Genomic DNA, 15,300 nt, shown 5'->3' on the forward strand with positions numbered 1-15,300 from the left:
CGCTGTCCAAAATTGCCAATTGAAGCGTAAAAAAAAAAAAAAAAAAAAAGAGATGGGGGAAGAGTGCGTGTGGGGGTGCAAAAAAAAAAAAAAAATAATAAACCACTGAGACATTGAACTAAATTCTAAAAGAGAAGAACAATCTAATAGTCTTTACCAGAAAGGACACTTCTGTTCATTTGGTTTGCCTTTAAAGGGAACGGCTGCCTTGTAGATTTTTAGATTCAATATTCTGTACGGATTTAGTTTTATATATATTTTTGATAGGAGACGGATTTCCAATTTTCTGACACATAGCTACAAATCCCCTGCAACCATAAGAGTTATAGGATAACATTTTGGCTACCTGTGACCACCACTAGAGGGAGCACACTGCATGTATAATCTGTACGCAGTGAGCTCCCTCTAGTGGTGATCACAGACAGCTAGAATTATACTGTTTGGCCCAGTGGTGCAGAAGCCACATGATGCGTGTGATGGCATTCTTTGCGGTCCATCCTTAGCTATGTACACCCAAATGTCTGCATCTAGTGGCTTGTCACATGAAGTTTCCATATCAGAGGAGAGCGTAAATACTAACGGTGCACTGTGCTACCATATTGAGAGAAGGAGGTCCTTGGACCCCTTCTTGGCACTCCAAAAATGGATAGATGACGTACAAAGGTGGCAAACCATGACCCATCATTAAGAAAATTGTGAAATACCAGATGGTTCCTGCAAATTCCAAATTTTACAATGGAGAGAAAGCAACAGGCTGGAGGGTCTTCTCCTCTCTAGAGGACCGAGTAAAGAAGGAGACCCCCATACTCCTGATAGAAGTCAGTGGTTCCTGCACTTATTACACATTTTTGGCATACACTTTTCATATGCCTTACAATTTTCCAGATGTTGACACCTTGGGCCAAAAAGGATGGGCAAACCAGCAACGGACCGTATGTTTATGCAGGGAATTTGGAGCTCTGTCTAAAAAAAAAAAAGCTAATTCCATGTTATTAATTTCCGACCCATTTATTTAGGGTGTTGATAAGCCGCACAACTGTTTCCCTTGACTGACGCCCCGTGTTAAAAAGTCATGAGATTGTCGTGGTCGACCACGAATTACCATGGACAAACGAGGGGGGCACTAGCGACAGAAATTACACTGGATTGGGATGAATGATCGCTCGGGTCGGCGCTCATTAAAGGTGGGTCATCTGCCCGTCTACAGGCTTTTATGGTTTGGCACCGCTGTTTATGCCTCTTCCTCTCTGGGCGGACAACATATAATGAAAAAGTATTAAAAAAAATTCATAAGCTGACAAAAGTTTTTATTAGATCTCCTGTACTTTAGTTATTATGCCATGTTCGACCTGCAAATCGGAGGCGGCTTGGAGGAAATGGGTTTTCGCTAAACTTCTAGTAACGACCGACGCTTCTGAGCAGTAAAACCTAAAAATTCCTTTACATAAAATCAGAGGAAGAAAAAAAAAATCCAACAGATATTTATATTCCCTTCATAAATCAGCACACAAAAAAAAATATCTGAAATAAAGAGTGACGGAGCATTACAACCTTCTTCAGAGAAGTCGGAGAAATAACAGAGATCTTCATAAATCGTCTGCTACCTGGCCTGGATTTACTAACCCAGTTAATCAATCCTTAAAGTTAAAAGCTACATTTATCAAAACCTGCCAGACGCGGGGGAGGGGCGGGTGCTAAAGAAGAGAAAAATTGGGAATATTTTTTGCAATTACGCAAATGGCATTTCGGTGTGAAGTCGGGGACAAATTATGACATTGATGCAGGTGATAATACACCAGGGTGGTAAATCATCAGGAGTCAACGCACCTAATTGTCCCCTACCCCCGGGGGATGTCCCGCAGAATGGGTGCAGAACCTGCAGCTCCCCTCCTAAATTTCCATATCTGGCGAGCTCCCGGCCATCACAATTGATAATCCTTCACACCTTTCCACTTCACGGAGGCAATCGGCGGCGACAGAGAAGACTCCCCACCGTCCACCCGCCTCCCACTCGGGCAGTCTCTCTCCATTTCGCTAATTCTCCGCTCAAGTCCGTGAAGCGCAAAATTACAGACATTTCGAATTAAAGACGGAGAAAAAGCAAAGGAACCTTATCAAATCAACATTAGCATCATCCGAGTCTTTAGAGGAAATAAGGCAGTGAAATATTACAGGCTAGGTGAAGCAGAGAGAGACGATGAATTAGCCGAGTCTGGAGGTAAAAGTGGCCGACAGCAGAGGACCGGCACGTCCCGATGGGCTGTCCAAGGAGGCCGTCTTGATGATGATTTACAGCTCTTAGGCAAATTTATTAAAATACAGGAAAAACTCTTTAACCAGACAGTTAGTCAATGACCAAAGAGGGCAGAACATGGTTAAAGAGGCTTACCCATAGATAAGTATAAAATTTCTGATGGCTACAGGCCTCACAGATCAGTGGAAAGAGGCCCGAGCCTTCGGTCCCCCATACTGTAATTGGAGAATTAAAAGCAGCTGCAGATGCATGCTATTATGTGGCCTCCAGGCCCACAGATACTGAGTGAGGAGAGACTCACGCTACATTAACTCGAAGACCCCAGAAAGTTACAACAAAGGTTTGGGAACCCTTCTTGTGATCGGCAGGACTCCTTTCCAGTGATAGGAGAGAATCCCTTTCTAGAGTACACTGGAAACCATTTCCGGTCATCGACGGGAGCCTGCTACGGTCATGGGCGGGAGCCCGCTACGGTCATGGGACGGGAGACCATTACGGCAGGGGCAGGAGCCCGTTACGGCCATGGGCGAGAGCCCGTTACGATCATGGGCGAGAGCTAATTGTGGTGATCAACGATAGACAGTTACGGTAGTCAATGGGAGACCGTTGCTCTAAATAAAACAGCCTGTTACAGTACTCAGTTGAAGCCTGTTGCTGTCCTTAGCGGGAGGCCGTTGCAGTCATCAAAAAGTGCCCGTTAAGGGTGACGGAAGAGAACTCCTTTCTGGGGACCGATGAGACCACTTCCCAGGCATCCATGCAACACTTTTCCAGTTACTGGTGAGAAAACATTTCCAGTGATTAGTGGGAACCTTTTAAAGAGATCTGCAAGACTCCTTACCAGTGATGGGTGAAACTCTCAGCAATCAGACTTCTCACCCATCCACAAAGTGATTTGTAGAAAAACATTTAAAAAAAAACAAACTATGATCTTGCTTTACTATTCAAAGTACAGCCAGAAGACAAGCAGTTACAGGGCTGCGTTTACTCTAGCTGACAGTCACAAGGGTGCGTTTAATCTAGCTGACAGTCACAAGGGTGCGTTTACTTAGCTGACGATCAGTCACAGTGGTGCCTTTACTCTAGCTGACAGTCAGTCTCAGGGGTGTGTTTACTCTAGCTGATGGTCAGTCACAGGGGTGCGTTTAGTGTAGCTGACAGTCAGTCACAGCGGTGTGTTTACTCTAGCTGACAGTCAGTTTCAGGGGTGCGTTTACTCTAGCTGATGGTCACAGGGGTGCGTTTAGTGTAGCTGACAGTCACAGCGGTGTGTTCACTCTAGCTGACAGTCAGTCTCAGGGGTGCGTTTACTCTAGCTGATGGTCACAGGGGTGCGTTTAGTGTAGCTGACAGTCAGTCTCAGGGGTGCGTTTACTCTAGCTGATGATCAGTCACAGGGGTGCGTTTAGTGTAGCTGACAGTCATTCTCAGGGGTGCATCTACTCCAGCAGAAAGTCACAAGGGTGCGTTTACTGTAGCTGATATCCACAGGGGTGACTTTTGAATGCTCCAGTGACACTACCACTTACAAAAAAATAGTATTGATTTAAAAAAAGAAAAAAGAAAAAAAAAAAACTTACTACCATTTAGTGTCTACAGCTTCTATGTTAAGATATAAGTGTCCATGGTAACAGATAATAAAGTCTGACTGATCCATAGAGGAATCCCGCCATGATGCCAACGTAACAGACAAGACAGGTACATGGTTGGAGCCGGTGCACTGTTTCGGTACTCAGTGGTGGCATGTTAATCCAAAATTCAATAATAGGAAGCCATGATGACCCGATCATTGGGGATTTCTACCACGATGCCCCCTTGCTTACTTCAATGAGACCACTTTGTCGATGCCCTACACTGACATATAGTCCAGGATTGGCACCGGAAGGTTACGCGTCGGCCACCTTTTCGGCAGGGTAGACGGAGAATGACCTGTGTCAATTCAGGAGACCTGTGACAGATACAGATGTGCAGATAATAGCGGTTTATCTTCTGATCATTTTACATGGATGCTCTAAACTGAAATAGTCCCGGGTAATGAATGAGCCATTTCAGCTAAGAGCTCACGGGGTCATTACAAATGCTTTCACCACATTTCCAGAGCGGATTTACACACTAGAGCAAACTGAATGATTACTAGTGAGAAGCCATTCTGAAACGTTCCATTATTTCCACGATTGTTCCCCTTGATATTACTACAGACATAATGGGGGCCACGGAGAAGACGAGCAGGGTCCATGCTCAACAGGCGGCTGCTGTACACTACCTGCACCTAGGGATATAAACAGGGTCCCTGCAACTGCTGACCCCTCAGTGCCGAGGAGCAGCGGTCAGTCAGCTATACCCCATAGTGCCGAGGAGAGGTGGTCAGTCAGCTATACCCCATGGTGCCGAAAAGCAGCGGTCAGTGAGCTATACCCCATAGTGCCGAGGAGAGGTGGTCAGTCAGCTATACCCCATAGTGCTGAGGAGCAGCGGTCAGTCAGCTATACCCCTCAGTGCCGAGGAGCAGCGGTCAGTCAGCTATACCCCATAGTGCCGAGGAGAGGTGGTCAGTCAGCTATACCCCATAGTGCCGAGGAGAGGTGGTCAGTCAGCTATACCCCATGGTGCCGAAAAGCAGCGGTTAGTCAGCTATACCCCATAGTGCCGAGGAGAGGTGCTCAGTCAGCTATACCCCATAGTGCTGAGGAGAGGTTGTCAGTCAGCTATACCCCATAGTGCCGAGGAGCAGCGGTCAGTCAGCTATACCCCATAGTGCCGAGGAGAGGTGGTCAGTCAGCTATACCCCATAGTGCTGAGGAGAGGTTGTCAGTCAGCTATACCCCATAGTGCCGAGGAGCAGCGGTCAGTCAGCTATACCCCATAGTGCCGAGAAGCAGCGGTCAGGCAGCTATACCCCATAGTGCTGAGGAGAGGTTGTCAGTCAGCTATACCCCATAGTGCCGAGAAGCAGCGGTCAGTCAGCTATACCCCATAGTGCTGAGGAGCAGCGGTCAGTCAGCTATACCCCAAAGTGCCGAGAAGCAGCGGTCAGTCAGCTATACCCCATAGTGCTGAGGATCAGTAGTCAATCAGCTATACCCCATAGTGTCGAGAAGTAGCGGTCAGTCAGCTATACCCCACAGTGCTGATGATCAGAAGTCAGTCAGCTATACCCCATAGTGTCGAGCAGCGGTCAGTCAGCTATACCCCATAGTGTCGAGCAGCGGTCAGTCAGCTATACCCCATAGTCCTGAGGAGCAGCAGTCAGTCAGCTATGACCCCATAGTGCTGAGGAGCAGCGGTCAGTCAGCTATACCCCTCAGTGTCAAGGAGCAGCGGTCAGTCAGCTATACCCTGAGGAGCAGTGGTCAGTCAGCTATACCCCATAGTGCTGAGGAGCAGCGGTCAGTCAGCTATACCCCATAGTGCTGAGGAGCAGCGGTCAGTCAGCTATACCCCTCAGTGTTGAGGAGCAGCGGTCAGTCAGCTATACCCTGAGGAGCAGTGGTCAGTCAGCTATATCCCATAGTGCTGAGGAGCAGCGGTCAGTCAGCTATACCCCATAGTGCTGAGGAGCAGCGGTCAGTCAGCTATACCCCTCAGTGTTGAGGAGCAGCGGTCAGTCAGCTATACCCCTCAGTGTTGAGGAGCAGTGGTCAGTCAGCTATACTCTATAGTGCTGAGGATCAGTAGTCAGTCAGCTATACCCCATAGTGCTGAGGAGAGGTCACATCACATCATATCACAACAGGATCCTGACTGGTGACTGCCTCTCTCCTCTCCTGAAATCCTCTGTGCTGCTCAGAGCTAGTACAAATAATATCTTACTTAAGTAACCTTTTCGTTTTTCTAACACTGTAATACTACATGCTGCCCCCATAACAATCACAGGTCACCAAGTACTACCCATTCCTGAAATACTCTGTGCTACTTGAAAACCCACCTTCAACCGTTGCTATCCCTCACTTATACCCTTGTTCGCTCCATATCACTGCTCATCACATGCTGAGACAGGCGGCGGAAAGTGTCCTTACTTTGGACCAGCAGCCATCAATTCCTTATTCTTAACCTGAAATACTTTGTGCTGCTGGAGACCTGGCTCCTTCTACCATCTCTTCTCAACGTTTCGCTATTCTTCTTTCCACTCGCCTGGCCATGTTCCAGTTACACAAGTCCTGGTGAGAGGCGGCAGCAGCACCAACAAACAACCACTCCTGAGTATGAGGCTGAGGGTCTTCTCCTCACTTTGGGTGGTGCGACCAGCACTTGAAGGTTACGGCCTGCCAGTTTAAAGCTTAAACTGGAGACATCTTCTCCTTCTTCCCTTGGGATTCAGCCCTTTGGATTTGGACTCCCTGACTTGAGTTCCTGGGTTACGCTCTTGCAGCTCCTTTTGGCCTTGTCGTTTGATGCTGGTGGTCCTAACTCCTGGCCTGTAACCCGATTATGGTCCACGTTACTCTCAAGCAATTGAAAACCTTGGCCGACCCGTGGCAACTTTTCTGACTTGGAATAGTCACTCATAGAGTCGTATCAAAGGACCACGATGGTGAAGACCACCTGGGAGTGACCATACTCCCTTGTTGGAAATTCAGAACGGAGCGATTTCATAGACTTCTCACCGGTCTAAGAGGTCCACCGCCAAACAACTTGCATCTTGGAGGATCTAAGTCCCTGTCACATGATTGGACAGATCGACACAACCTGTCCAATCGAATGTTCCCCCAAATAGGTCGCTCTCACCCTAAGGCAATGGCTCAGAGAAATTCCTACATAGAAGGAACCTCAGTCAAGGTCAGACCCTCCATATATGATGCGAGCACGGTATCGGCTCCTCCTGCGGCACACGGGAGGGTTAAGCGTGGCACGGCGGCTCTTATAATACAACATAAAGGACTAAGGAACCAAGCGGCGGAGTGTTTTATGATTAATTGCCCTTTTTAAATTGCAATTATGTCATTCACCATGAACATTAATTTACAATTTTCTGAGTGAATAATTGAATAATTACCGGCACTCTGAATACGGTCCGCGCTCGGGGCGTTAAAAAAAAAAAATAAAAAAAATACAACAGAAGGAAAATGGTGAAAATTATCTTCAAAAAAGGTGAAAAAAAAATTGCTGCTAGTTCTGTCTGCTTGGATTGGTGCTGATCCTTCACATGCGAGTGCTCTGAAGTAGAAGAGATTGTGCAGCCCGATGTGAAGGCAACAATAACAGAAGTCAGAGTAAAGCGAACAGGAGGCAACGTGTAAAGGCGACGGATAAAAGGAGAAAGAAAAAAAATTATGTTTTATTAAATACTTGCACTCTCCGTAAAAAACAACTGTCTTTGAGCATCTGCTTTAAGAACTCGCCATTATGTCGTCTCTCTGATATTCCTCAAGGAAATACAGTACAGACCAAAAGTTTGGACACACCTTCTCATTTAAAGATTTTTCTGCATTTTCATGACTATGAAAATTGTAAATTCACACTGAAGGCATCAAAACTATGAATTAACACATGTGGAATTATATACTTAATAAAAAAGTGTGAAACAACTGAAAATATGTCATATTCTAGGTTCTTCAAAGTAGCCACCTTTTGCTTTGATGACTGCTTTGCACACTCTTGGCATTCTCTTGGCAATCTCTTAGATTGAAAATACACGCAGCAAATAAAAATTACCGCATAGCGAAACGCGTGAGTTGCTGCCGTTACCGTAATTGCACACAGGATTCTTGCAAAAGAAACAACGCAGATTCGGGAGGAAACTGATCCAAAGAGCTGCTTTTTGGAAAGTGGTGCAGAGCTGTCTTCATCAGGACACCGCGCGGTCACCCACCCCGTCCATCTAGCGGGTGCTTTTACGTTAAGCATCTCTCCACCCGGTGATGGCGGCACATAGGTCAGCATCAACCTGATGAAGACAGTCATCCACACTGAAGGGGAATTCATGTAAGAGAGAACAAACTCTAAAAATACACCGAGCGGAGAAGAAAACTTGTCACAACATTAGCGGAACGAAAAAAAAAAAAAAAAGAGGGAATAAAAAATTACTTATCATATCTCGCCAGAAAAGAAGCCTCATTATCAAGACTGAGACAGGAAAAAAAAGAAAAATCAAAAATGAAACAGAAAAAAAAAGTGAAGGAAAAAGGAAAAAAAAAAAAGCTCTCCATCCCTGAAATCCAGCTGCAGATGACAATCATAACGAACGTGATTAAATGACACATTAGTGGACTAATTATTATGAATGTATTAAAGATCCTTCTGGGAGATGCCAAGTGTGTTTTACACCTTCTCCCCGGGGACGGCTGATGTCTGTCAGAGAACGCTGCAACACCACGATGATCTCCGAGGAGACACACGGACTGTCGGAGGAATCATTAGCAGATCAGTCACCATTGTGCTAGGATGATGCCAGAGGGGAGCAACACGAGCGAACGGCTGCGGAGTATAGCGGCATGTAACAGAGGAGCAGAACAGGAGGAAACACACAGCACTCATCATATCACACCTGCAATATAGTATATTCTTATGCGTGGGGGCAGTATTATAGTAGTTATATTCCTGTACATAGGAGCAGTATTATAGTAGTTATATTCTTGTACATAGGGGCAGTATTATAGTAGTCATATTCTTGTACATAGGGGCAGAATTATAGTAGTTATATTCTTGTACATAGGAGGCAGTATTATAGTAGTTATATTCTTGTACATAGGGGCAGTATTATAGTAGTTATATTCCTGTACATAGGAGCAGTATTATAGTAGTTATATTCTTGTACATAGGGGCAGTATTATAGTAGTCATATTCTTGTACATAGGGGCAGAATTATAGTAGTTATATTCTTGTACATAGGAGCAGTATTATATTAGTTATATTCTTGTACATAGGAGCAGTATTATAGTAGTTGTATTCTTGTACATAGGAGCAGTATTATATTAGTTATATTCTTATACATAGGAGCAGTATTATAGCAGTTATATTCTTGTACATAGGAGCAGTATTATAGTAGTTATATTCTTGTACATAGGGGCAGTATTATAGTAGTTATATTCTTGTACATAGGGGCAGTATTATAGTAGTTATATTCTTGTACATAGGAGCAGTATTATAGCAGTTATATTCTTGTACATAGGGGCAGTATTATAGTAGTTATATTCTTGTACATAGGGGCAGTATTATAGTAGTTATATTCTTATACATAGGAGCAGTATTATTGCAGTTATATTCTTGTACATAGGAGCAGTATTATAGCAGTTATATTCTTGTACATAGGAAGCAGTATTATAGTAGTTATATTCTTGTACATAGGAGCAGTATTATAGTAGTTATATTCTTGTACATAGGAGCAGTATTATAGTAGTTATATTCTTGTACATAGGAAGCAGTATTATAGTAGTTATATTCTTGTACATAGGGGTAGTATTATATTAGTTATATTCTTATACATAGGAGCAGTATTATAGCAGTTATATTCTTGTACATAGGAGCAGTATTATAGCAGTTATATTCTTGTACATAGGAGCAGTATTATAGTAGTTATATTCTTGTACATAGGAGCAGTATTATAGTAGTTATATTCTTGTACATAGGGGCAGTATTATAGGAGTTATATTCTTGTACATAGGGGCAGTATTATAGTAGTGATATTCTTGTACATAGGAGCAGTATTATAGTAGTTATTTTCTTGTACATAGGGAGCAGTATTATAGCAGTTATATTCTTGTGCATAGAGGCAGTATTATAGTAGTTATATTCTTGTACATAGGGAGCAGTATTATAGCAGTTATATTCTTGTACATAGGAGCAGTATTATAGCAGTTATATTCTTGTACATAGGAAGCAGTATTATAGTAGTTCTATTCTTGTACATAGGAGCAGTATTATAGTAGTTCTATTCTTGTACATAGGAGCAGTATTATAGTAGTTCTATTCTTGTACATAGGAGCAGTATTATAGTAGTTATATTCTTGTACATAGGAGCAGTATTATAGTAGTTATATTCTTGTACATAGGGGCAGTATTATAGGAGTTATATTCTTGTACATAGGGGCAGTATTATAGTAGTGATATTCTTGTACATAGGGGCAGTATTATAGTAGTTATATTCTTGTACATAGGGAGCAGTATTATAGCAGTTATATTCTTGTGCATAGAGGCAGTATTATAGTAGTTATATTCTTGTACATAGGGAGCAGTATTATAGCAGTTATATTCTTGTACATAGAGGCAGCATTATAGAAGTTATATATTTCAACATATGAGGTCAGAATTGTAATAGTTTTCTTGTACATTATTATTTTTAGATGTCTATTGCAGGTAACCTAGAAACTGGTGATAATATTAATTGTGACTGGGGCTGTGGTGCATTGTGAATGTAACAGAACAATATGTTTTACTTTCATCTCTTCACATTTCTATTATCGGGTTTCTGTTCTCGTGTACAGTAACAATCAGGTGAGCGGCGGTTGTTTCAGCCATCGTGCAGCCCCTACATTCACTCTGTAGAATACTGGTTTTTGAAGTCGACTTTCAGCTGAATTCACCTTAATCTTCCCACTGAGCAAACCAGCCAATTATTAGCTACCGCTCATGAATAAAAATACATTATTATTAAGAAGGGAGATTAATTACATTTTTTTTTTAAAAAAACATCCCTAATGTGAATGCAGAAGAATTCAGACAATATCTCGTTAATGAATGGGGAACGAAAACTACAGAAATATCCCGGCTTATCTGATACGCGGGGGGACGGGCACAGCCGCAGGAGTGATTAATTGGTGGTGGTGTTTTGCTTTTATTCAAAGCCTTTATTTCGCATGTGGTGATGCCATTCAGACACCTACATGTGCTTTGACGCGGCCGGGGGTCTATAGGAAGGTGGGCAGCGCGGAGCATTCGCAGAACATTGCAGCCTTCTGCCAAATACAGCTACCCATTTATAGAAAGAGCAGGAATTAGTAACAGCGCCGTAATTATCAGCTTCTATTAGGTAAAACACAATTACCTGGAGCTGCACAAAATTCTAAAAATAAATGGTAAAATAAATGAAAGGGCTTATCCCATGAATTATTATCACTGCAAAAAAATCTAAAATGCTGTGAATATCTCCTTTAAAATAATTTGAAAAATGTAAAAACACATTTGGTATTCTTCGCTCTATATGTCACCCTCTGTGCTGTTCGGAGGGAGGATCGGGTGAAAATTAGTCTCCTGCCCCCTCTGGCAGCTGACAACACAATCAGTCTCCTTCCCCCTCTGGCAGCTGACAAGATAATTCTGCTGTAGATGAAGTATTTTCAGGTATTCTGCCTTGTTACTGCGTATTCTCTTGCTTCTCTCCTGACAGGCAGGCAGCAATTTCTATAGGCTGTCCCCACAGTGAACACACAGGATTACTATGTAGAGACTTGTCCGTGGTGGAGAGTGACTGAGCATGTGCGAAGAATTCCTTAATTGAACGTGCACACTGTGTTCACCAGGTGGCGCCATAGTGCGCTTGCTGGAATAATTTATGTGTTTTCAATGGGGAGAGGGAGGAAATCTGCGATTAAACTGCCGTGGGAGCGGCTTATCTGCCCTAAGAACAAGTTAATGGGAGGGGGGGTTTATCAAAACCTATTGGGGAGACTCATTGGATAGTTGGCAGGTTAAGGCGAACTGGAGGGGTTTTCCAAGCTAAACCCCATCGATAGAGTAGCTCGTGTATATAGGGTGAATAGTGATAAATCCCGCCTCACCAACCAGATGTTTTTTTTTGGCTTAACAGAGCAGATCATCCCCGCTCAGTGCACCAAGTAGTGGCCGTTCTCATGTACTGCAGCTCAGATCACATTCACCTCCATAGGAGATGAACTGCAGTACCCAGGAACGGCCACTAGGCAGTGTAAGGAGCTATGGCGGTCGGCTACGTTTACATCTGGGAGCAGCAAACAGCTCATCGGTGGGGTGACAGGTGTCGGACCCACGCAGACATGATACCGATGACTGCTAAGGATAAGACTGGGAATCCCCTTTAATCCATTAGTACTAACCTCTAAGGGGAAGACGGTTAGGCTCTCTGTCAAGGGAAGCCGTCTGATAATCCATAGCTTCTGGCCCACGTTATAAGCTGCGAGACTACAACTCCCACCGTGCAGAAGACACATGGAGGGGAGGTTCAGCCAGTGCGTGTTGCAGAAGCAGAGTTACAATCACAGCTATACCCTGAGGTTATAACGGGGAAATAGTGACCTTTAAAGGCGGCCACTTAACGGTATAAAGAAGCTAAATGTACTTTAAGCGTTAAAGGGACGCCCTGACCAGTGTGCATGAACTAGTTTGTAAAGTGGACCTGCTGCAGAGCTACCTGTGCTCATGCGACAATACACAGAAAATGGAAAAAAAAAAAAAACAATAAAAATAAAATGTGAATACCTGCACATGTATATACTCCGAGGACCTCACTAACAGCCACATGGTTAAGTGCCTCATGGAACAAAGCAGCTGTTTGAAGCCTTTGAAGTCAGGCGTGTAAATAGCAGAAGCCAGAGTCAACATTTCCCAGTCTCTCCCAGTTATTACTCCTCTCCAAATTAAAGCAGAAATCCTCCTTCCCGCCGTGTCCTTTGGCTGCCATCTAGTGGTGAAAGCGAAGAAGTGCCTGAGGGAGCATCGGAATGTGTCAGCTACCTGTCAAATGTCACGTTCCCAAAACTAGTATTTAAAAGGTCACTTCAGCTGGAAAGCGCTTCTTATTTTTTTTTCTTACATCGCTCAAAAGGGTAAGATAACATCGCCTAGTCTTCCTGTGTGGATTTGGCCAAGAATTCATCTCGAAGGCGCAGGTTTGTAGACGATTTTACCCTTTGCAGTGCATCAGAATTAACAAACCGCGGGTCTAGAAATTCCCAAACATGCTGCTTGGAACTTTGCAGATACATATGAATGGGATTTCAAAAACCGGACCCCCATGAGTTAATATTTCAGCTGATGCAAACTTTCCGTGCAGAATTATTTTTTTCACCTGGATCTCAGCTGGATGAACAATCTGTAGGAAGATCGATCTTATGCACAGTAGATAGGTCCATCAGGGTCTTCTCAGCCGTTCTTAAGGGTCTTCTCAACCGTTCTCTTGATTTAATAAACCCTTGGGGCTGCTGGTCTTCACTCTTTGCCTTGTTCCTTCTTCCGTGCAGAATTATTTTTTTCACCTCGCTCTCAGCTGGATGAACTATCTGTAGGATGATGGATCTTGTGCAGCCTAGATAGGTCCATCAGGGTCTTCTCAGCCATTCCTAAGGGTCTTCTCAGCCCTTCTATTGATTTAATAAAACCTTGGGGCTGCTGGTCTTCACTCTTCGCCTTGTTCCTTCTTCCGTGCAGAATTAGTTTTTTCACCTCGATCTCAGCTGGATGAACTATCTGTAGGATGATGGATCTTGTGCAGCCTAGATAGGTCCATCAGGGTCTTCTCAGCCATTCCTAAGGGTCTTCTCAGCCCTTCTCCTGATTTAATAAACCCTTGGGGCTGCTGGTCTTCACTCTTCGCCTTGTTCCTTCTTCCGTGCAGAATTAGTTTTTTCACCTCGATCTCAGCTGGATGAACTATCTGTAGGATGATGAATCTTGCGCAGCCTAGATAGGTCCATCAGGGTCTTCTCAGCCCTTCTCTTGATTTAATAAACCCTTGGGGCTGCTGGTCTTCACTTTCTGCCTTGTTCCTTCTTCTGTGCGGAGTGCACCCCACAAATCAGCAAAAACAACAAATCAAAATCATTTCCATAAAAAAAAAGGTCAGTTCGGCAGAAAGTTGTGATCTCCAGACTTGTCTCTCTGACCTGCCATAAGATCACTTTTGGTTGGACTAATCCCTAGGACATGTGCTTACTGCCCTATGGAGTGGGGTACAGATTCAGGACAATCTTTTCGGCAGAGAAAGAATAAATTCCACCAATGACCTCCACAACTGGATACGGTGGTCTGTCCAACCTTAAAAATGACACTGGGCCGGGAAGCTATTCAAAGCCAGTAGCGGAGGTACGTCTGGCCCAATGGTTGCCCCCCTTGGCCATAATACCGGCCGCAGCAGCAGCTACCTGCAGTAAATATAACTATCGGTATCTCCTTGCTCATCTGCAACATTGTATCCAATTTGCAAGAGATACAATATTAAAAGTTTGCAAAAAAATTAAATAAAAATTCATCAATCGTGATGTGAAATTAGAAATGATAAAATATAATTTGTCATTCATTATGTCACCTAAATAGCTGGAGAAGACGGCAGATCAATATTTACCATACCCCGTAATTTCGCACCCACCGTGCAGCTAATAAATCGCTCTGATGCCTCAGGAAACGGGCACAGGTCGGAGGTCAAGTACTTCCGTCTTAGCGGAAACCCTGAGTCAACACAAAATGGTTATTGCTATTCATCGGGTGAGAAGTGATCTGTGCGCCGGCTCATATAGCACATTGTGATATCTCATCTATTGGAACGGAGCCCAAACCACGAGGGAGGGAAAGGGGAGCAGAACGCCGCCATAGGCCCTTCTGCCTGTGAGTTACTATGTTGCTAGGCGACGCCGCTCCCCCTTAAGAGCATGCCACTTTAAGAGAATGGGGGCTGGTGAACAAGATGCAAAAAATGAAAGGGCGCACTTTATTGTTTGGGGTGGAGAAAGGTGGGGGTTGTAGTTTAGATTAAATGCATTGCCAGAAGAGCGCAGTGGTGGTCATTTATCAAGCGCGACACCCGGGGAATTCTGATACAATTTATGAGAATCACTGAGTTGACTTATACAATGTAACAAGAGACATATGGGCAGTGGGCCCGAGCCTGACGCTGGGAATAAAGCCGGCTCTGGGGGGGGGGGGGGAAATGATGAGAGCCATAGAAATTATGGTAAGATGTGTGCGATCCGATTTAATATTCACATGTTATGAGGAAAGTCCAGATAAATAATTCAGCGCGGAGGAACCCATTTCTGAGGAACGGCTCCAGATTCCGAGAAACAATTAGAAGAAATTTTTAGATTCCAATATACAAAGAAGAATAAACAGATTAAACATTCATGACCTCACCGGACCGCTCC

The 15,300-nt window shown here is 44.0% G+C and overlaps 1 protein-coding gene across 2 annotated transcripts in view; it reads right to left on the reverse strand.

The window, feature by feature from the left end:
• CHCHD6 (coiled-coil-helix-coiled-coil-helix domain containing 6) overlaps positions 1-15,300 on the reverse strand; it is a 223,927-nt gene that overhangs the window by 148,310 nt on the left and 60,317 nt on the right. The gene's annotated exons all lie outside the window — the stretch shown is intronic.

The sequence above is a fragment of the Ranitomeya imitator genome, chromosome 8 (genome assembly GCF_032444005.1).
Source record: "Ranitomeya imitator isolate aRanImi1 chromosome 8, aRanImi1.pri, whole genome shotgun sequence".
Classification (NCBI taxonomy): Eukaryota; Metazoa; Chordata; class Amphibia; order Anura; family Dendrobatidae; genus Ranitomeya; species Ranitomeya imitator.